A 13,310-nucleotide genomic window follows, 5' to 3' on the forward strand; every position below is an offset into this window, starting at 1 on the left:
AGCCACAAATAGGAGTTGATTTATTATGGATGAAAAGGGTGAAAAGGAGGGATTATTATGAATGGATAACTAATCTTAGGTAGATCAATAACAAGCCATGATGGGAATGGGTAAGTTTTTTATGGATGGATAGATTGTGACTGTGTGTAAAGTAAAATGATGAGAATGAATCCTGAAGGAGGGAGGAGAAATGTCTCTACACATTGCATCGGTGACCCAATTTTCACCATGGTACTTGCCCACGGTGCCACCGAAGTGGTTTTCACCATTGGACGAAATGTTTTTCTTTACTTTTTTGATTTTTCAATTTTTTTTTTGTCACAAAGCACCTGTTTGCCAGCTTTTCACCAAGTAACGATTTTTTTTGTATTTTTTTTTTAATTTTTAATTTTTATTATTTGAATTAGGATATTTTGAAGAGCTATGTGTAAAACCTGCGAAGGTGCATGCTATTGATAGGATCCTCCAAAGGTTTCCCCTCTATGGTTGAGAGCTGATATGTGCTGGATCTATAGGCTATTGTGATGGTGTAAGGACCAAGCCAATTCGGTTTGAACTTACCCTTCTTCTCTCTGTCTTGCTGATTTTTAGGATTTTTCTGAGAACTAAGTCACCTACCTCGAATGTGTGAGGCATTATCTTATGATTGTAGCTGTATTGTTACTTGATTGAATGATGTGTAGCTTGAGTGACTGTCTTCCTTGATGAAGGAACTGAGATAGAATTACTAATGTGTGAACTACGTAGGCTCGTATGCGTGTCACCTAAAGAAGTTTGGGCATCCTTGATAACAAAGTCCTTCAAGGAAGATCCATTAAAGGTCCATGATATATCACCAAAATGGAAAGGATGTGTGAAACAAGTGGATGAGTTATGAAGGTTTATGACTGTGAAAAGAAGTGAAAGTATCATGACATGATGGAGACTTAGGATCAACAAGTATGATTTTTGACTTAAAATTGTAGAACTTTTGCCCCCAGTTATTTTGAGATTAGGGGACATCAACTCTTGCTCTTTTTCTTTCATAGGATTTTTATCTTTAACCTTGTTTTTTGCATAGTCCAATAGCTTTTGATTTGGATTTGGACTAAAGGGCTTTTCTTTATTTTTTACTTTTAGATTTTTCTTTTCAAAGCTTGATTTTTCATCCCTGATGAGTAAGGGCTTTTGTAATTCTTGTTGATCCAAGTCTGGGAGAGAAGTGGAAATGGAATGAATAGATGAAATGGTAAGGCTATATGATTTCTCAAGAGGGCTGGAGATACACTCAATAGATTCTTAACTCTAACCACTCTGAGGACTATTGATATCAAGAGTTGCTTGCACCACTAGAGGAGATTTGCATTCAGACTTAGTAGCCACAACACTAGGTGGTTCACACCCAATTCCTTGGTCTTGCATACTTCTTGTAGATTGTTCCTGTTAACTGAATACCTTAGGAGATAGTGGGAGTTGATCAACATGAAATATATACTCACCACATCCCATATCTTTAATCTTGAACTTTTCTTTGATCTCTGCTTGTTTTGATGTAGAAGCTTTCAAGGATTCTGGATCAACATACGCTGATGAAGCAACAACTTCTCTATTGACTGGGATTGTTATTTCCAATCTAGGTCGCAGATTGTTGCAATATATGAATGGGTTTGGGTCAGCTTTGACGGTCACTTCAACTCCATTGTGTGGAAACTTGATACATTGATGATATGTTGATGGAACAACTCTCATTTCATGAATCCATGGGTGTCCCAACAATATGTTGTATGTGAGATCGAGGTCTAGGACTTAACAAACTACATCTTTTGTAACTGGCCCAACTCTAAGAGGTAAGGTGACTGTGCCTTTGGATGAGCACTATTCATCATCATATGCTTTTATGGTGATAGCATGTGTAGAATTCACAGCCTTTTCAGAATATCCCAATTGTTTAATAGTGTTCAATGTACAAATGTTTAGACCTGCTCCTCTATCTATCAGGACTCATTTTATTTGATGTTTGTATAGGAAGGATTCAATGTGTAAAGGTTCATTATGTGGTTGGCTCATGAAGGCATTGTCAACTTCTATAAATGTGAGAGAATGTGGAGCATAAAGGTATCCCACCATGGCTTGAAACTGGTCCACGTTCAGATCAGTGGGGATAGTGTTGTCTCTCAAAGTTTTGTCAAGAATGGATTTATGTGTGGGGGATATGCGTAAAATCTCTAGGATGGAGAGAAGGGTGGGCATCCTGCCTAACTATTCTACCAGATCGTACTCAGGTTTGGCTAATGAGGAAGTAGTTTTTTTAGCTGGAGCACCTTGCAAAGTGACCTTTCCTTGACGAGTTGTAACATTACATTCAGAGGTATTGATCATACACATGAACATATAGACGAGGTCTATAGTGATGCTGCGTATATGTACCTTTCCATATGAACATGTGTATGATCATACACATGTGTATAGACCTTTCCAATTCCTTTTAGGACACCCTAGGTCTTTGGGTAGAATTTTTAGGCATTTTTTCCGTTATGATAATTGTAGAGACATAATTATCCATCAAAATGTGATTAACATTCGAATCATAGTTAAAGGATTCTCTGGTATAATTGGTCTACTCATCTGTGGCTTTGGATTTTTCCTTGTCATGTTTAGGGAATGGTTCCTTAAACATCTCATGTTCTTGATTAGATGAATGCCCTTCAATCTCAATGTCACCTCTATCAATAAGATCTCGTATGATGTTCTTTAGCCGATGACAATTTTCTATTTTATGTCCCTTGCTCTTGTGGTACTCACAGTATTTATCATCATTCCACCAATTTGGTTTGACCTTTGGTTCATATGGAGGATTGTTAGGAATTGTTATTATCTTGTTTGCCACTAGCTTCTTGAAATCTGATTCAACTAGTTCTCCCAATGGGGTGTATTTCCTTCATGGTTTGGAAGTTGTTTGAGTATTCACTTCGTTGTTTGTAGAGCTCGATCCAGAAAGAATGATTTTGGGTCTTACTGTGTTAGCATCAACAACACCATCATTTACTGTGTTCTTGTTTTTGTTCCAAAATCTTGGCTTGTCTTTTCCTTTAAAGTCCTCTTTGTTTTCTTTGAATATCTTAATGACGCCTTTCTCAATTAGGACCTTCTCTGTTGCTAAGCCTTTCTCAATGACATCCTTGAATGTGGATAAACAAGCTTTTCTCAAGTCATAACCAATGTCTTTGTTGACATTCTGGGTGAACATTTCTACCATTTGTTTTTGTGGAATTTCACAAGATCATCTGCTGGCTAAATTCCTCCATCTTTGTAAGAATGATGAAAATGACTCCCCATCATTTTTCTTGGTGTTGCACAGAGTGGTGACTGATATATATATCTCTATGTTGTATGAGAAATGCTGGATAAAATCCTCTGTTAAATCACCCCATGACTTAATTCCAGGTGGAAGTTGGGAGAACCATTCCATAGCTTGATCACCTAAGCTTTGTGGGAATAATATCATCAAATATGTCTCTTCTGCTGCTACCTCAATGCAAGCTGTGAAGAATTGTCTTATATGTTCCTTAGGGTCTCCTTTGCCTCTGTACTTATCAAACTTAAGTGTCACACAATGTGTAGGAAAATGAGGCATTGGAATGCTTTTGTCAAATGGATAGGGTCATATGTCTCTCATTGTGTAAGTTGGCTTCAGTGCATTTATGTCCTCCATTTTCTTTTGTAAGTCCTTAATTTGTTGTTCCAAATTGTTCTTAGGTGGAGACCAACTTCTTGGACCATATTCCATACCTGAGGCATCGGGTGGAGGAGGAGCATGTTGCATATATGGATGGTATTAATCATACACATGTTCATATGGAGGAGGTCTATAGTGATGCTGCGTATATGGACCACTTGGTATAGAGTCATGATGAGGAATGTAATATTTCTTTTGTCCATGTATACCATACTCTACAAGTATGTCATGAGTTTGGTCTAGTGTGTTGCCCCCAAATTTGATGTGGGGTTTCCTTGTGTCCAAATTTTGAGCACGCCTTTGGATATCCAATTGCTTTTGCGGTTGGTCCCTAGCATTGGAATGTGATTGAGTATATTTTTTTGCATAAGACTTTCATAATGGTCTGTGAAGGTGAGTATCGTATGCTTGACCATGTGTATGTGGGACCTCAGGTTTTTGAAACAAATATGATGGTGATTTAGGCACAAGATGTCGTCCTCTATTGCCTCCACTATTAGGCCTCCTATGATCCATGTTGAGTTGAGGTTCTTGCAAAGGTTGATTTTCCATTATTTGAGACATGTCAAAATCATGAGGGATCTTGGCTCCACTTTGCACCATCAATTGTAAGAAATATTGTCTATCTCTCCTCATTATTTCCTCAACCAATCGATTAAAATGGGGATCCATAATGGATTCTTCCACTTCTGCTGAATGTACGGAAAAGTTGTCCATATTATCACTGTGTGTATCATTATTGTTTGTAGTGTCCATGTTCTCAACATTTGGAATGTTTCTATAGGCATCCATGTTAGGTAATATGGTATGAACAAAATTGAAAAAGACATCATTGTCATACTCGTAGACACTCATGTTTCCGGACTCTTGAGCCTCTTTAGCTTCTCTCCTAGATTTTTGGGAATGGGTTTCAACCATGAACTAGGTCTTGACCAAGATGTGTGAGACTAGATGAAGATGGAAAGAGTATGAAAGACCAAGAGTTGGATGGAATGTAAATGAATCTAAGGTTTACTTGCAATGTCCAAAGTGTAATACCAAGTATGTATGTAGTAGAGTAGGTATGGCTTCCAAAGAGATGATAGTTTCTCTTGATGAGGTAAGCTGGCCTTGACTCTAAGTAAGACCAAATGTGACCCAAAGGTGATAGACCTTGATGAGGGACCACTTAGCAAAATGTTGTTGTATGTAGTGTGTTGACAAACCAAGATGAGGACAAGAAAGTGACTTTTTGACTCAAGTTTAGACAAATGTGAATGTAATGTAAGGGGTAAAGCAATGATGAACTTTGTGAGACCCAGAAATAGGTTGAATGCTAGATGAAAATCCAGAGAAATAACCTAGGAAGCTCAAGAATTCTGAAACCGATTGCTCTTGTTTGTTGGACTATAGATTTTTCCAATTTGTGAAGTGGTTTGCTGTGACCAAATCTGAATTTTTGACTGTTTTCTATGACAAGAGGAAACAATGTCAATGAGGACTCAATGTTTGCAAGTGTTTAGAATCAAAATGACTCAAATAAAAGTGTGTTGTTTGATGTAAAAATGTTTTGCATACCCTTGAAGACAAAAAAGACACAATGTTATGATATTTGGTCTTAAATGTTTGAATGTTTAAAATAAGACAAGCAAAATTCTTATGGTTGACCAAGACAATAGTTGTTGATCCCACATGGGGTTTTCGTCGAGGCTACGCTATTCAGAGTGGATACTTAGATGCTTGATCCCACTGGCTCCACCCTTGGCACTCACTTCTCTGGGGCAGCCAAGCACCAATACCCACAAAAAATCCCCATGGTGAACTTTGTATCTCTACTAAGAACCGTATGTGTGTGGGCCGCTCCAAAGGTCTGACCTCCTACCCCAACAACTAGAAGGATTTTGGCTTTCTAAAACAAAAAGGTGCTAGTAAGGGCATCTGCTCGTGTGGCCATACATGCGGTACTTTCAGCTCTGTAAATACAGAAGGCTCCCAGTTGGTAGGGGTTACACCCTACAACTAATCAAATGGGTTTATGGGGAGACATAGTGTCAGTATGAACTAATCAGCACACGTTACCCATGGCTTTCACCATGGATACAGTTATTTATAGTGGTTCGGAAGAGGTCAGTTTTCCTCACTATCACTTGGGTTGTTCTCTCGTCACTAGTAGTTCTAATGACCACACGGGAAGATAGACGCTCTAGAGATTAAATAAAAAGAGCCTATTGCTCAAGATACAAAAGACACTAGTTCAAGTTTAGTGCACCAATTGAAGTGTTTTGTAATCTATGAAAACAAGGCACACAATAAAGATCAAAGAACCCTTGCCAAAATTCTGCAACAAATATTTGTTAGTAGTTTTACAATAATACCCCTCCTGCAAGCACACAAGTTAGGTAAATTTTAGATCCAAAAGACTTTGTGAAATAGGGGCCTTCGACAATACGTTTTTTTTTTTTGATAGATTCAAAGATATAATTTTACATGAGCTAATTTTAATCATAAAAAAAAACACTTGTAAAATTTCAAGACATCTCCAGAAATGTAAGAAAATCCAAAAAAAATTCTAATTTGCTCCAAAAATTAATTTTTTATGAAAAATCATAAAAAATTCATAGAAAAAGCAAAATTGATCCAAAAAATCTGAATTTTTTACTGGAAACTCCAGATACCATTCCAAAATTGCATACAAAAATTCATACAAAATATGCACGCAGTTTGTGAGATATGAGCAAAATAATGAAAAAACCGAATTTTAAAGATCCAAATTTTTAGGAAATATTTTGCATCAAAATTAAAATCACAAAGAACAGGGCTTGTGTATAAATCAAAGATATTTCTAAAAGTATAATAAAATCTTACAAATTCACTAATTTGCTCTCAAAATTATTTTTTACGAAAATGCATAAAACATTCATAGAAAATTCAAATATGATCTAAAAAATCTGAATTTTGGATTGCAAGCTCTTGATACTATCTTCAACTAGCCAACAAAATTTGGTGCAACAATTCCAATCCATTTGTGAAATCGGATCAGATCTCTTCAAGATCTTAATTTTGTGTCCAAAACCCTAGCTGCACAAGGTTATTCTCCAAATTGTTTTACAAAACAGCAATATAGGGTTAGAAAAATCTGCAAAAAGCATAGATCTAACAAAAATCCATGTCCCACCGGGCGTTCCAAAATGTTTATGGTAAAAATGGAAACAACAATATTGAAAGATTAAATGAATTCAACCACAAAACCCTAGCCTAACAATGATAAAGATCCACCATAACATATGAAGATTACCTAAGACAATGCAAATCAAATGAAATCACAAAGATTATACCATCACATGTCCAATAGGGTTTGAATCTCCATTCTTCCTATCTCCATTGATCTTGCTTGATATATTTGCTCTTAGATTTTATGTGTGCACAAGAGCTCAACAAAGAACAGAAATGTGGTTGCAAGTAGGCTTGATCGCATATGAAAGTTCAAAAGCGTCGTTGGGTCGAATAGAATGATTAGGGTTGATAATGAGAGAAGTATCCTCTTATATAGAAGACACTGTAGGAAATGGAGGGATAAAATTAAGAGGTGTAAAAGATAAATGGTCGGCCAGGATTAGAGGGTAGATAAAAGAAATAAGAAAATAATGAGAGGGTAGGTAGTGTAGGAATTAAGAGATGAATGACATGTTTCATAAGTAGAAAAGGCTAATGAATTAATTAAATAAATAAATATTTATTTAATTAATAGAAGAAGTGAGATCAATTAAATAAATAAAAGTATTTATTTAATTTAAGAAAAAGGGGAATTTAAATAAATAAAGGTATTTATTTAAATGAGAAATAAGGTTAGAAGAGGATAAATGAATTAATTAAATAAATAAAGATATTTATTTAATTAAACATGACAATTTTAGGTGTCTACAATTCTCATGGATCACCAAGAGAAGAACATCTAGAGTGTGTATCCATGCTTTCTCTCTTTCTTCTCATTATATCATAGCTTTTTTATTTGTAAATCATGGATGGTGTGTGCTCTTGCTCTTTTTAACCTTTCAATTATTCCTCAATACTTTTCCATTTGTCTAAATTCTCAACCAAATCATTAGCTTCTTTCCACACAGTCATGTTTTTGTCTTCAACAACCCAACTAGAATCTCTAGAATCAGATTTAGTTAGGGCTTCCAATCTATTAATTTTCTTCCTTGCCATGTTAAGTTGACCTAGAAGGTAGAAGATGATAGGCTGATACTTATTGTAACCATCTCAAAGTTCATTAACTTTCTTTGCATGGACATGGAAGTCCTAATTTTCAGGCGAATTTTCTTGTGATAAAATGAGGTAACCATAGGAAAGGGTTTAAGGGCTACCTTCTTTTTTGATAGGGTTATCTAGGGTCCAATCCAACCAAGTTGACCAAGAGGAGGAAAAATCATCAGAGGTATTGTCATTATCATTTGGCTCTTTGATAATACTAATCATAGAAGGAGGGGACAAGGGTTTTTTAGCTTTAGCCATTTTGCTAAGGTTGACCTAGAATGGGGTCCACTTAGGTTTAGGGTTGTGGCCAAAATCTTTACAAATTGGGATATCAAAACTCTCAATGCACAATAAAGGATAAGATGGATTAAAAGTCAGTCCACTAGAAGAGGTTAAGTTCATATGGAAATTGTAAAGCTGAAGGATAAGCCCCTAGTGTATGGGAAGAATATTTTTAGTTTTAGCCACATCAACAAACTAAGAAATGGATGAAAAATGCCAATACGAGAAATTCGTCTTCAACCCATACCTCAAGTAATTAAGCATGGGAAAAAGATGATAGTGGAAATGCTTAAACTTCCTATCCAGGGTGATGAATTTCATAAGGAACAATGATGCATCTTTCCAAATACCAAGTAGGTCACTCCTATTGAAACCACTTTAATAACAAGCAACATTTTCACCTAAAGAACCTTTGAAAATATTATTTGTAAATACCCTTTGGTTTCTTAGGGAAGATGGTGCCTTTCATCACCAAACCCATAGCAGCTACTATGGTCTCCATAGACATAGTGAATTTTACCCCACCCAATTGAACTTCACCATCTGCCTAAGATTAGGAATTGTTCTGATAAAGTAGGGTTGAAACCCTTCATACCTTCCATGTAGGTCATCAAATTTTCTTCCACCACCTTGTTCTTGAGTGCCTCATTCTATTTAAACTTGTCACAACTATGAATTTCCATCAGGATGAGGTCCCCACCCATAGTATACACAGTAAAACTGAGAATAGGACCGAGAGAGGAATAGTAGAAACCATCTTTAGGAAATAGACAACAAAGGGTGGTATTGCTAAAAGTGTAGGTATCAAAATATTTAACAAAGCCAATCCTTTCCAATAAATGATTATTGTACAACATGGTCAGAAAAAATATCAAAAAGCTAATAATAAAATCTTTAAATCTTACTGGGAGGATTTTCTTCAACAATCATGGCACAAAAACTTAATTGCTCATCGTTATGGAGCTCTAAAACTACTCTTAAGCCCTCCATTAACTGGTTGTCATTGTGGAGCTCTAAAACTACTCCTAAGATTTGCTTCTTTTGGTGGATGGTTTGTCATAGGAAAATTTTAACCATTGATAATATTTAGAAGAGAGGGTTCTATTTGGTAAACAAATGTGTGTTACGTGAAGAAGTTGAGGAAAGAATCGGACAAATTTTGTTTCATTTATATGTATGTATGGTATGTTAGACAAAAGATTTCCAGCACCTTTTAATCCACTAGGTGTGGCACTAGTGCCCAAGGTTGGCGTCTTTGACTTGGTCTCCACCTTACTTGCATCCCCTTACATGGGAGCTCTAGTAGTAGGCCTTCCTCCATACTAGATGGTGTTTATTAAGGGAGCATAATAATAGAATCTTCAAGGATCCTAAATCTCCATGGAAGGTCCTAACCAAATTTATTATTAAAAAGGTCAAGGAAAACATGAAATCCTTTAGCAAATCTAGGAATTTACATCCCCCGTCACACTTTGATTGGATGGTGGAAAAAAATTGCGAATTTATGGATATTGTATCAAAAATTTTGTTACCCCCTTGTGTGGTTCAAGAACAATATTAAATGGTCTCCCCTAACATAGGTTGGTTAAAGTTATATTTTGATGGGTTCTTGAAGGGGAATCTAGGTCGGGCATGAGGGGTAGGTGTGATAAGAGATTTGGAGAGAAAAGAGGTGGTTGCCTACTTGGAAAATCTGGGCACTTAAACTTCCAGCATGGCTGAGATGATGGTGGAATTTATTGGCATTTCTACAACCAAGAATAAAGGTACAAATCTAATCATAGAAGGGAACTAGAGGAATGTGATCATGATATTACAAGGCACAACCATATTTAGGTGGCAGGGGTGAATATTATTTCAAATGGTCATCGTGCCACTTCCACATTTGACCACATTGTTTTTCAACACAACTTTAGAGAGGGTCATAAGACTGCTGACAAGCTTGCCAACCTAGGCCCCTTCTTTGAGGGAATTGATATCAGGATGGATGTGCATAATTTTCATAAAAAATGAGTGCCATGATAAACAAGCACAACTAAATCAATGAAGCCTAAATATTTGAAATTCACCTTTTTGTTTGGTATCCTCTCTACTATGTACTTCTATCATATCCCAAGGTGGACTTGTGCTTTTAATGGAAAGGATAGCAATATTTCTATTAATGCTTCTGATGTGATTTTTCCTACTCTAGTTTGTGTGAAACGATCTTGGTTTTGGGCTCTAGGATTTTTGTGGTAATAATGAGAGGAGATTTAATCCAAACAGAGCCTAATACTTGTGTAAAATTTAAGGAGAATAATGCCCTTTGGGAGAAAGTTGTGAAAGGTAATTCAGCTAATTATGTGGAGGGTATGAAGGGCTTTGATCCATCTATCTCAGATCAATTTTCCTAGTCTTCAAAAAATGATTTTGTTCAAGTGGGAAAGGTGAAATTTACTATGTCAGTGGAGACTATTGTGGTAGTTATGGCCCGTTGTTTATAGAAAGCAAGTCTTTTTAGAAGAAGACAAAATGCAATTAAAAGGATGAATTTAAAATATTTCTAGGTCTAGGAGAGAAGGTGGCCTATCCCCAAAGTGGCTTCAAAATAGATGACCTACTTAGTTTTTGGAAAGATGCAACAATGCTTTTGACAAAGTTATTCATCCTGGATAGTCACTTCAAGTGGTTTCACTCTCAACTGTTCTTGATGCTCAATCACCTTCAACATGGGGTTAAGTTGAATTTTCCCTTCTGGTTTTTATCCTTCATATACTAGTTTGTGGATGTTGCTAAGGCTAAGGGTTCCCTCCCCCTATATCAAGGTCTCATCCCGTGACTTTATAATTTCCATTTGAGTCTAACCCCTTCTAGTGGCCTTACTACTAACCCTTCTAGCTTGAGTTCTGATTTGGGTCTCTGGATAATGCTTCCCCTAAAACCCTAAAGGTGTCCACCCAAATTAATCCCTCTTAGACTGCTAAATCAAATATTCCTCTGGGTCCCCCTATTGGTGAAAGCTTTGTTCAAAAGATATTCATTGTCAAAGGGGAAACAAACGAGATGACCTCTTCTTGGTTTACTAGGCTAGATTGGATCCCTGATAACATTGTGAGTAAAGTGTCTAATCCCCTACCCCCCCCTTTTTCCTCATGATTCTCTTGATTCCTCTCATTGTAGTGCTCTAATCCAGGAGGAATTTCCCTTCTTTGTGGCTAAAGTGAATGGACTTTGCAAGGGGTTCAATAAGGAAAAACCTTCCATAAATTGGCTTCTAGGAAAATTTGAGGTGGTGAATACGAATATCAATAGGCTTGAAGCCATTTTGGATGCAAATGCTAGAGCCTCAAGATGGGTAAATGAAGAGAAAGAGTAAAGGGCCTGGATGATGGTAGGGAAATTTGTTGTGATGATTGATAAATAAGAAGGACTAGAAAACTTGGTTAAGGATCTCACTGAGAAGATTGGCCAAACAAGAATATGAAGGTCTTGTTAGAAATGGTGGAGGCTCTGTAAGAAAAATAGGACACAATGTGGAGGAATATGGAGAGCATGTTTTATCAAAATAGGGAGATTATAGAGAATAAATTTACTTCTCTTCATGATATACAAGAAGAAATTATGAGGAGGTGGGCCAAGAAAATATGATATCTGGATTCCTCAACTACAATAAGGCTTGTGTTGGGAAAATGGTGTCTCAACCTTGCATTTACATGAGGTTACTATTGATAGTAAGTTTTTTGTTGGAGTAAAAAATGGTCTTAAATTATACCCAAAGATTTTAATTGGCTAGAGAAGCATGTCGGCAAATTTTCATCGCAAGATCATAACTACTTTTGAAGATATTAAACTTTTCATTTTTGAAGGGTGTGATGAAAGGTTTAAATTTAATTTTGAGTACTTTAGACCATCTAAAGTAGACTCAAAAGTGGGTGTAACTAGTGTAACAAATTTCAAGGTGATAGATAACTTCACAAGCTTTCTATCTCTTCAAATGGTTTGTCAATTGGACACCCAATTCACAAGTTATGGCCTCTAGAAGTTTGGATTACTAAAATAGGATATATAAAATTGCATAGGACACATAAATGAGTTGTAAAAGGGAGGAACACATGTTGATGTGTGTTTTGAAACATCATAGGGCATCTAGAAAGGGGATAAGGTTGGTTGTACTTTATTGGGTGGTTTTATCCCATGGTTTTATAATACCACTTGATGGCTTCTTGTATTCTATCTCCTATATATGAGGTGTGTGAGATAAAGGTTGTGTGTAAGAGTCTTATGGCTATTGAGTTACCTCTGAATCTCAGATTAGTGGTACTCCTATGAAGAGATTTCTCTACAAGTATATTGTAATCTATTATTTATTGCTAAATAATATATTGAGTTGCTTTTGGAGTGTGGTGTTTTTCTCTTGAAAGGGTTTTCCCCATGTAAATCACTATGTTGTGGTATGCATGATATTATGTTTATTTCTATTACGTTTCTATAACTGTTGCAATAATTTGTAAAAGTTTTTCATTACCCTCCTCTCAAGGTTAGTGTAGGAAGTTGTTCCACTACTTAATTTCCTTATAGTTTGAAGTGCCTATATTGAGGGTGAAACCCACATTGAACTCCTCGGTCATTTCCTCTATAAAATATTCCTCCAAAAATCTCACTGTCTTGGAGAAAGGTAAATATGTTTATCTATAGAGGAAGTTGGAGTTCTCTCCCACTAGGTAAGCCATTGGTTTGCGCTTTTAGTGGGAGAATGTTTCTTTTGCTTGTTGTGTCTGGTGTCTGGTTCTAGTTTCTGGGTTTGCTAGTGTTAGTGGTTGTTGTTGGGTTCCTTTTTTTTTGGTAGTAGCCTTTTATTGATGGGTTCTCACCCCTCATGATCCCTTTGTTTTTTTGCATTTTTTTGTAGATATATAGAGGTTCAAGCCTCTCTAGATTTAATATATTCATAACTACTAGAGCTCCACACCCACACCCACTCCTCCATCTGACAACCAATAGAGACTAAGTGGTTCTATTTTTTTGTAATACCCAAACGGAGGGCATCTGGAAGTAGGTATGATTATTGAATTCAAAAGAATACCTTTGAAAAAATTAT

The sequence above is a fragment of the Cryptomeria japonica genome, chromosome 10 (assembly GCF_030272615.1).
Source record: "Cryptomeria japonica chromosome 10, Sugi_1.0, whole genome shotgun sequence".
NCBI classification, from domain to species: Eukaryota; Viridiplantae; Streptophyta; class Pinopsida; order Cupressales; family Cupressaceae; genus Cryptomeria; species Cryptomeria japonica.